The sequence below is a fragment of the Gossypium arboreum genome, chromosome 7 (genome assembly GCF_025698485.1).
Source record: "Gossypium arboreum isolate Shixiya-1 chromosome 7, ASM2569848v2, whole genome shotgun sequence".
Classification (NCBI taxonomy): Eukaryota; Viridiplantae; Streptophyta; class Magnoliopsida; order Malvales; family Malvaceae; genus Gossypium; species Gossypium arboreum.
This window is the reverse complement of record NC_069076.1, coordinates 74,650,278-74,659,633: the sequence shown is the minus strand read 5'-3', so window position 1 is coordinate 74,659,633 and position 9,356 is coordinate 74,650,278. Positions and strand designations below refer to the sequence as shown.

General features: G+C 35.6%; 1 long non-coding RNA gene and 1 pseudogene across 1 annotated transcript; one reads left to right on the top strand and one right to left on the bottom strand.

Moving 5' to 3' along the window:
• Window positions 1-1,444: 1,444 nt before the first annotated feature.
• On the top strand, window positions 1,445-8,268 carry LOC128295428 (ATP synthase subunit alpha, chloroplastic-like; annotated as a pseudogene).
• Window positions 5,776-6,561, bottom strand: LOC128295368 (uncharacterized). Its single transcript, XR_008285819.1, has 2 exons — window positions 6,266-6,561; window positions 5,776-6,118 (listed from the first exon to the last, which is right to left on the bottom strand). It is a non-coding gene; the product is annotated as an uncharacterized LOC128295368 (long non-coding RNA).
• Window positions 8,269-9,356: the final 1,088 nt, after the last annotated feature.

Sequence of the window (9,356 nt, the reverse complement as noted above, 5' to 3'; positions counted from 1 at the left end):
TAATACAAGTTGTCCGACTGAAATACAGGAGCATGGGCAACGAAACTTTAAATTTGAGGTGACTTGGATACTTAATGAATCACGCGAAGAGGAGGTCAATCGCTTACGGGCGGATTCAATAGGTACTTTGCCTAATCGAATTAAGTCGATTGAATGAGGGTTAATACGGTGGGCAAATGATATAAGGCGACTTTCGAGGATGACCACAAGTAAATTACAGAACTGATTAGAAAAGCTGAGCAGAAAGCCTCCGAATGACGATGTATTGGAAGAATTAGTCATTACTAAGATGCAACTGAATTTAGAGATTGATAAGGGCAAAAGATATTGGGAACAACGAGCAAGGGCTAATTGGTTAAGAAATGGGGATCAAAATATAACTTATTTTCACAAGTTTTCTTCGTAGAAAAAATGAACAAATGTTATTAAACGACTTGATAACAAGGATGGTCGAATTTTGGTGAAAGACAAAGGGATTGAATAGATTACTTATTGGTATTTTTAGAGCTATTCACATCACAAGGTGGAAGGGATATGAGGAGACTCCTTTTGGGTATTCCGATTCATGTTACTGAATGCATGAATGAGTTTTTGTGATTGAGGTTCACAGAGAAAGAGATCGAGACGAAAATTCGTAGTATGCATCCTACAAAAGCATCGGGTAACGATTGTATGCCTTTTTTTTTTTTACATATAATTGGTAAAGATGTTAGTAAGTATTGTCTTGATATATTGAATGGTGATGGGTCCCTGAAAAATATCAATCATACTAATATAATGTTTATTCCAAAGCTGACTAATCCTTCTAGTATGACTCATTTTCGACCAATCAATCTATGTAATGTGTTGTTCAAAATAATTTTAAAGGAAATTGTTAATAGATTGTAAATGATTATGTCACATTGTATTAATAAGGTGTAAAGTGCTTTCGTGCCAGGAAGGTTGATTACATATAATATGGTAGTGGCTTTTGAAATATTGTATTCTTTTAAAAGAAAAAAAAAGAGGGTGGTCAAAAGGGCTATTTTGCGTTGAAATTGGATATGAACAAGGCGTATGATAGAGTTAAGTGGCATTTGGTAGATAAGGTAATGCTAAAAATGAGATTCGCAGTTGTATGGGTAAAATTGATAATGATATGAGTAAAGTCTGTTAAGTATACAATTTTTGTAAATTGTGTAACAAGAGGAGAAATTTCCCTTTCAAGAGAACTTCAACAAGGTGATCCCTTAAGGCCTTTTCTATTTTTGTTCTACAGTGAGGGGCTATCATCTTTATTGCGATTGGTCTATCAAAAGGGTTTGGTGGAGGGAGCGAAGGCGAGTCGATCAAGGCCTATAATATTGCATCTGTTCTTTGCAAATAATAGTTTGATTTTCGAGGATGTATCTTTAGTGGGGCAATAAATGTGAACAATGTTTTGGTAAAATATGAGAGATGTTCTATGACTCAAGTAGTGACCACTTTCCAAGAAAGGGGAACGATGGAGTATACCATTGTGGTAGTTGAAATGACGAATTCCCCAACTACATTACAATACCTCGCTCCTTATACAGGAGTTACTTTGGCTGAATATTTTATGTATTGTAAACGACACACATTAATCATTTATGATGAACTTTTCAAGCAAGCACAGGCTTATCACCAAATGCCTCTTCTATTACGAGGATTGTCAAGTTGTGAAGCTTATCCATGAGATGTTTTTTATTTGCACTCGCGCCTTTTTGAAATATCCCCTAAATCAAGTTATCAATTAAGTGAAAGAAGTATAACTGCTTTACCAATAGTTGAGACCCAGTTGGGAGACGTTTCGACGTATATTCCTACTAAAGTGATTTTCATATTCTTATCCGTCGATCTATTCAATCTTGGAATCAGACCTACTATTAATGAGGGGATTTCCGTCTCTAGAGTAGGATTCGCGACTCAAATTAAAGCTATGAAATAAGTCGCTGGTAAATTAGAATTGGAATTGGCCCAATTCGTCGAATTAGAAGCCTTTGCACAATTTTCTTCTAATATCGATAAAGCTACTCAGAATCAATTGGCACGAGGTCAATGATTACGTGAGTTGCTTAAACAATTCCAATCAGATCCACTTACGGTGGCATAACAAATAAGTACTATTTATACCAGAACGAATGGTTTTCTTGATTAATTAGAAATTGAACAAGTAAGGAAATTTCTTGTTGAGTTACATACTTACTTAAAAATGAATAAATCTTAGTTCCAAAAATGCTTGTGGAAGGCATTATTTAAAAATAAATGGAACATTTTCTACTTCAGGAACAATTATAAATAGAAAATTCTAATTTAATGGAATATAGAGAAATTGAGTCTAAATTGCGTCCAATAGGATTTGAACCTTTACCAAAAGTTTAGATTACTTTTGTCCTATCCATTAGACAATTGATGCTTTTCATTACGATTTTTTGATATTTTGACTTTTCTTCTCTTGTTCAGTTTTTTTCTTTTCTCTTGGTTGGAAAAACTAAGGAACATGTGAAAAATTGTATTGTTAGAAATTGTGTATTTATTAATTCAATTCAATGAATTGAATTAATAAATACTCAAATAGATAGAATTCAAATATCGAGCTGGTGGTGGGAATCGAAAGTATCGTTAGCTTGGAAGGCTAGAGAAAGGAAAAAGGGTAGTTGATTAACTTTAAAAAATCCCTTATTTATTTTAACTCGAACGTTAGTGAAAAAAATATACCTGATAGAAATGGGGCTAGGAGTGAGAAGTTTTATGGATCCTGAGAAGTATTTGGGGCTACCGATAGTGGTGGGTCAAAATAGAAAATTGACTTTCCAAAGTATTAAGGATCGAATTCAATGGAAGATTAATGGGTGGTGTAATTGGTGGTTATCGCAAGGAGGTAAAGCAATTTTTATTAAATCTATATTGCAGGCGATTCTCACGTATGTTGTCATGTTTTTTATTGCAAAATTCCTTTTGCAAAAAGATAGAAACGTTATTATTCCGTTATTGGTGGCAGAAATTACAGTCGCAACAAGGAATTCATTGGTGTTCGTAAGAAGGATTGTGCGCATTGAAGGAGGTTGGGGGATTGGGTTTTCGAATACTGCACTTCTGGCTAAGCAAGGGTAACGGTTAGTTTATAATCCTACCTTATTAGTGGCACGAGTACTAAAAGCAAAATATGACAATGGCGATTTTTTAAGAGAGGAGTTAGGAAGTCAACCTTCAGCAATCTGGAGACGCATTTGGGCAACAAAGGGGCTTCTGTTGTTGAGGAGTAGCTAACACATCGATGATGGAAAGTCAATACTTGTGTGCGAGGCAGCCTGACTGCTTGGTGATAGACCTTACCCAATTAATTCACCACATGTTTACGTGTTAATATGATTGCTAATCTAATTGACGAGCTAGATTGGGCATGGAAAGAGAATTTAGTGCTTACCACTTTTACTTACCAAGAAGCAAAGAGAATATTCAGCATTCCATTAGTATAGCACGGGCTCTCGGACAAATTGTGATGGTGCCCTAAGAATTCTGGAGAGTATACAATGCGTAGAAGGTATTGACTTTTGCTGAGAGGCTTCCGCGAAGCTGAGGATGACTTGTATAGAGATATAGGTTCAGAGGCACGATCTTTATACAGACAATTGTTGCAAGCAAAAGTGCCAAACAAGATGAAAATTACAATCTGGTGATTTATACTTACCTTCAAAGTCTAATTTGTATTAGAATGTTAGTAATTGATGCAATATGTTTACGATGTGGAGGAGAGTCCAAAACTGGTTTTTATGCTTGTCGTGGTTGCCCCTATGCCCTACAAGTTTGGCAACAACTAGGTATAATTTGGAAACTAAACCAGATAGGAGAATCGTTGCTTCAATGGGTTAAACAATTATTTACAAGGTGTAATCAACAACAAGTGCTTGTTATTGTTACCATTTAGGCTTTATGGCTATTGAGAAACAAGTTATTGCATGAAGGAAAACAACAAACCAACAATGACTTATGTACCTTCATTTTGGGCTATGTTAGGGAATTGGAAGCATTGGAGGGGGCTTAAACGAGAAATATGACAGATGAGACGATAGTGTGGCGACATCTTGATCCGTGGGTTAGAGTTAATTTCGATAATAGATTTCATAGAGATTTTGAGGCGTTAAGTTTAGGTATAATAATTAGAGATAACAACGAGTTGACAATGGGTGCAGTTGGAATAGAAACATATCGACCGTGGAGGTGACAAAGGCATTGGTTGCCATTCAGGCTATCAAATTTGCCAGGAGATGGAGTTTCAGACAATGAAGGTTGAATAAGACTCCTTGGTGATTATTTCAAAGCTTAGGATGCCATGCATAAATAGATCAAAGATTGGCAATCATATTTGGGAAGCCAAACAAATTAAAATGGACTTTGAGAGCTTCAAATTTCAACACATAAAAAGGGGAGGTAATCGGGTGGCTCACTTGCTTGTGAGAGACGGCTTCCTCCGAAAACGAGACGTTTGATGGATAGAGGAGGCTCTAGTGGGGATTCAAGGGCTGGTGGAAGCCAAAGGACAGAATATACATAGTACCAGCTAACGGTTCCGGCTGTGCTGACAAGGAGTGCTAGATCAAAAGATGTTGACTAATGTTTTTATTAAATCGCTCCAGTTTTAAAGCCTTTCAATGGGTTTTTATGTTAATTGAAGCATTTTTGCATTTCGTATGTTTGGGGGAGGGGTTGTGAAGGGAAAGGGATAGTTACTTTCTTTTTTCATCTTTGGCCCTTTGTATCTCTTCAATTGCATTGATTTTATTAAGTCAATAAAACCATGCCAGCTGTTAAGTCAAAAAAAAAACTTAAAAAGGTAAAAGACTTTAAACTTAATCGTTCTTCATTTTCCCATATTTGAAATTCCATCCCAATACCTAAATGTTAACACAATATGTACTACCACCCACACTTCCTCGATGGTCACCATTACCGAAGGCCACATGACCACACCCGTCTAGCGTCCACCAACACCAGCCCACAACCATCATTCGTTTGCCCAACACCCCCTATATTTTGCTTCACTTTCACTTCCAAGTTAATTCTTTGGTAGGCTAAAGCTAAATTTTTCAAAAAAGAAATTAAAAAATTATATACATTTTTGGGTCGAAACTAAAGTGTTCATAACCATAACTAATAGCAGTGACTACTCTTCTTTACTTCTAGTGCTTTTCAGAAAGGTAAATAACTGGTCATGAAATGCACTTAATATAAATTTTGATCTTTATTAAGTACCAAATTTTATATATTTTTATTTCTTTAGATCTCTATAATATTTGTATAATTTTCTAATGACCCTAATTATGTAGTGATCTACAAAACTAATAAAGCTAGAAAACCCGAATCTGAAAACACCATTACTGGAGGTTATAGCTTCAAGATCCTTGATTGTTTTAATCAAGTAAAAAAAAAAAATCTGATAAACGAAATAAAAAAATTTGCTTCAATTATTTCAATTATCCCTTAAGTTTCAATTCGGTTAATTTGATTAGCCCCTAATTTTCGATTTATTTGGTTATTCCCATAAAAAAACCTGAGCTGACCCAATGCACACCCCTAATGTTTACATTAGGGTAATATATTACTATAGGTCTAATTTTTATGGATTATAAATCACATAATATATAAAAATTACATAATATAATATATTATAAATTTAGAAAAATAGATTGAATTAAGCTAGACTCGAGCCTTGAATATCTGAGTCCTTCCCAAGCCTATATCTTAAACTTATTTAATTATTTTTGCTCAATCCTATTTTTCGAGATTAATATTTTCATTCAAACCCAACCAAATTTTGGATACAACTTTAGACTTGAATAAGTAACCGAGTTCACGAACAAAACAAATCTAACTTACAACAAGGAAAGTTACCGAAACGGGAACAGAAGTTGAACATCTTCAGGTTTTTGGTTAATGAGTGTATGTGGAGTACAATAAGCTCAGAAGGCCATAAAATTGAGCCAGGTTTAAACAATAGCGAAACACCGTTCCAATTATATTACCAAAAATTACCTGCAGAAGCATTTCTATGTTGCAACCGAACAAGTTGACAGCATATACAGGCCGCCACAATGCCAAGCATTGCTCCAGCAAAGACCTGTGATGGCGTTTAGCCAGAAAGTTCCTTAAGTTTTATGACTCGATTCCAACATAAGTTAGTAACCACAAAGAGATCAATGGCAGTTATCAAGGCAAGCTACTAGAGTTTTGGGGGGTGTTGCATATAATTATGGGAGGAACTTACATTCAAGTTAAGGTCATATTTGTATCGAGGGAAAAAAAGATGAAATTAGGAACCCATATGTGGAAATAGGGCAACTGCAGATGTAGACCTGTGAAAAACAACCATACATAGACGTTTCAATATTAATGCGGAGACATCCATATTGTTTGTATGGAAAATTAATATTTTGCAGACGGATTATGTTGGTGCAGAACTTTTTCAATTGTTGGGGATGTAACTCTGAATACTTGAACCAAACTTGAAAATAATGCTTGAACACAAAAACTGATCAATATGACAAAACACCAAGTCATGTATCAAGCCATTTTTAGTCTTTTTTGTTAGTTCCCATTGTAAATGTTGTGCGCAAAAATAATTATGAACAAATAAACCTCAAGAATATAATGAAACCCAATGATTGTTTATATTTTGTACAGAAAAAAACAATTCACTGAGCACTAAGCCATGTTTAATAGAATATAAATTTCTATAAAAGAAATCTGAAGTAATTCTTTATAAAATAATTTATGAACATCAAAAGATGGAGAAAGAACAAAACGAAACTTTGTTTCAAAGCTTTTGATATGCCATTCCAAATAAAATCTGAATTTTATCTATAACAAATTTCATGTTTGTTAATATAGATACAACCATCTCCTAGCAATAGACATACCATTCAAAAAAGTATCTACCTCGATTGTCACAACTCTTGATTAGTAACAAATAACCAAAAGATGTAAAATTTAATAACTAAGAGACTTAATTTATACCTTATAACTCTTCACTGCTAAATTTTGGATTACTTATAACATTTCCCTTGTAACTATTGGAACATTAAATACTTTGAAAATGCTAACAGATTATGAGCATGATATAGATGTTTTCATTGGAAAACAATATCAACGGAGGAATAGGAATTAGAATTCTACATTTATTTAATTTCTTTAGGAGTTTTAGTTTTACTGGGTTTTTTATTTCCTTATAAACTTTAAATTAGGAATTCTATTAGGACTTTAAAGTAGGAATTAGATTAGGATTTTCCTTTGTAATTAACAGCTTATAAAAAGGCTGCCAATATGAAATAAAAGGGGAGTTTATTTTTTATCACAAACGTTAGTTTGGGAAGGGGGTTCAGTCAAAGACGAATCTACCTTTGAGTAACCATAGGTCGAAGCAATGATACTTTCTCGTCTAGACCTGTGACTAGATCTTACGCCAAGGCGCATAACAACTTGGTATCAGAGCCAGCTGTCATGGGTGACGAAAAAACTTTGACAGCCAAACTGGAGGCATTTATGGAACAAATGGCTACAAGGCAACAAGCATTTGAGGAGCAGATGGCGATTTTATCTCTTTCGGTCCAAAAGACAATAAAAGAGAATTTAGAAAAAAATAATGAAGAACAAGGCAGCAGTGGAGGCAAGAAAAGAAATTCAGATTCACAACACGGTGGGGGCATGGTGCTAAGATACTCCAAGATGGAATTTATCACTTATGATGGTGTTGGTGATCCTTTAGGATGGTTAAAAAGATGCGAAAATTTTTTTGGCAATCAGCGGACCAACGAAGAAGACAAAGTCAGCTTAGCTTCATTCCATCTCTTAAGAGAAGCACAATTGTGGTTTGATCAAATCGAGGAAGAGGAGACAAATCTGGATTGGGAACGCTTTAGAGAGTGTTGTCATGTCAGGTTTGGGCCACCTATGAGTAATAACCCCTTGGGGGAACTTGCAAACTTGAGACAAACTGGGACGATAGAAGAATATCAACGTCAATTTCAATCACTACTGGCTAAGACTACTGATTTTAAACCTCGACAACAAGTAAACCTTTTTACTGCTGGATTAGTAGAGGAACTTAGAATTGATATCGAGATGCAACAACCGGGAAACCTTGGAGTTGCAATGAATATGGCTCGAGCTTTGGAGCGAAACAAAAGTCTCTTCCAAGATGTTATCTCAAACCAATCTAAACTGGTCAGCTTCCCAAAACACTGGCAGCAATTCCTATATTCCAACAACTAAGAACTTTGCAAAGGGAGGAAGACAAACAACGAAACCAATGGGGAATAACAGCAAAATAGGTTCTTCCGCACCATTTATCAAAAGATTGACACGGGCAGAGATGGCGGAGAGAAGGGCTAAGGGATTGTGTTATAATTATGACGAGTCTTACTCCATGGGGCACAAATGTAAAAGGCTAATTTGGATAGAAGTACCAGATATTAACGATGAGCAAGATGATAAGGTAGATGATCTTGAAATTTCCTTACATGCCATTAGAAGAACTTGCAATTCATTTACTATGCAACTACCAGCAAAGGTGTCAGGAAAAACAGTGTTAGTTCTCGTTGATTCAGGCAGTACACATAACTTTCTACGCGAAGGTCTAGTGCCAAGATTGGGACTGAAAATACAAAAGAAAAGGGGGTTGCAAGTATGTGTGGCAAACGGAGAATGGGTTCCTAGCATTGGCATTTGTAAATCAAGACAGATTCGTTGTGGCCAATGACAACTTTCAAGTCGATTTTATACAATACCATTAGAAGGGTTTGATATGATTTTGGGGTTAAATGGTTGTGTACCCTTGGTCCAATTTTATGGGATTTCACTCCTTAATTATGCAATTTGCGATAAACAAGAAGAAGATACTCTGGCAAGGGCAGCACCCAGAGGAAGTTCCACGACTCCGCTTGATACAGGGACAGGATTTAACTAGTATAGTATTAGATAAGCTACTGGTAGAATTTGCGCATTTATTCCAAGAACCGTCTGGGTTACCTCCTAACCGTAAATGTAACCATCGTATAACTCTCAAACCGGGAACGGGACCAATTGTAATTAGGCCTTATCGATATCCACATTTTCAAAAGGATAAGATTGAGAAGCAGTGTGACCAAATGTTACAACAAGGAATCATTCGACCCAGTAGATCACCATTCTCTTCTCCAATACTATTAGTAAAGAAGCATAACGGGTCATGGCGTTTTTGCATCGATTATCGAGAGCTTAAAGCTTGCACTGTTAAAGACAAATATCCGATTCCTGTCGTGGATGAATTGTTGGACAAACTTCATGGGGCAAAATATTTTACAAAATTGGATTTACGATCG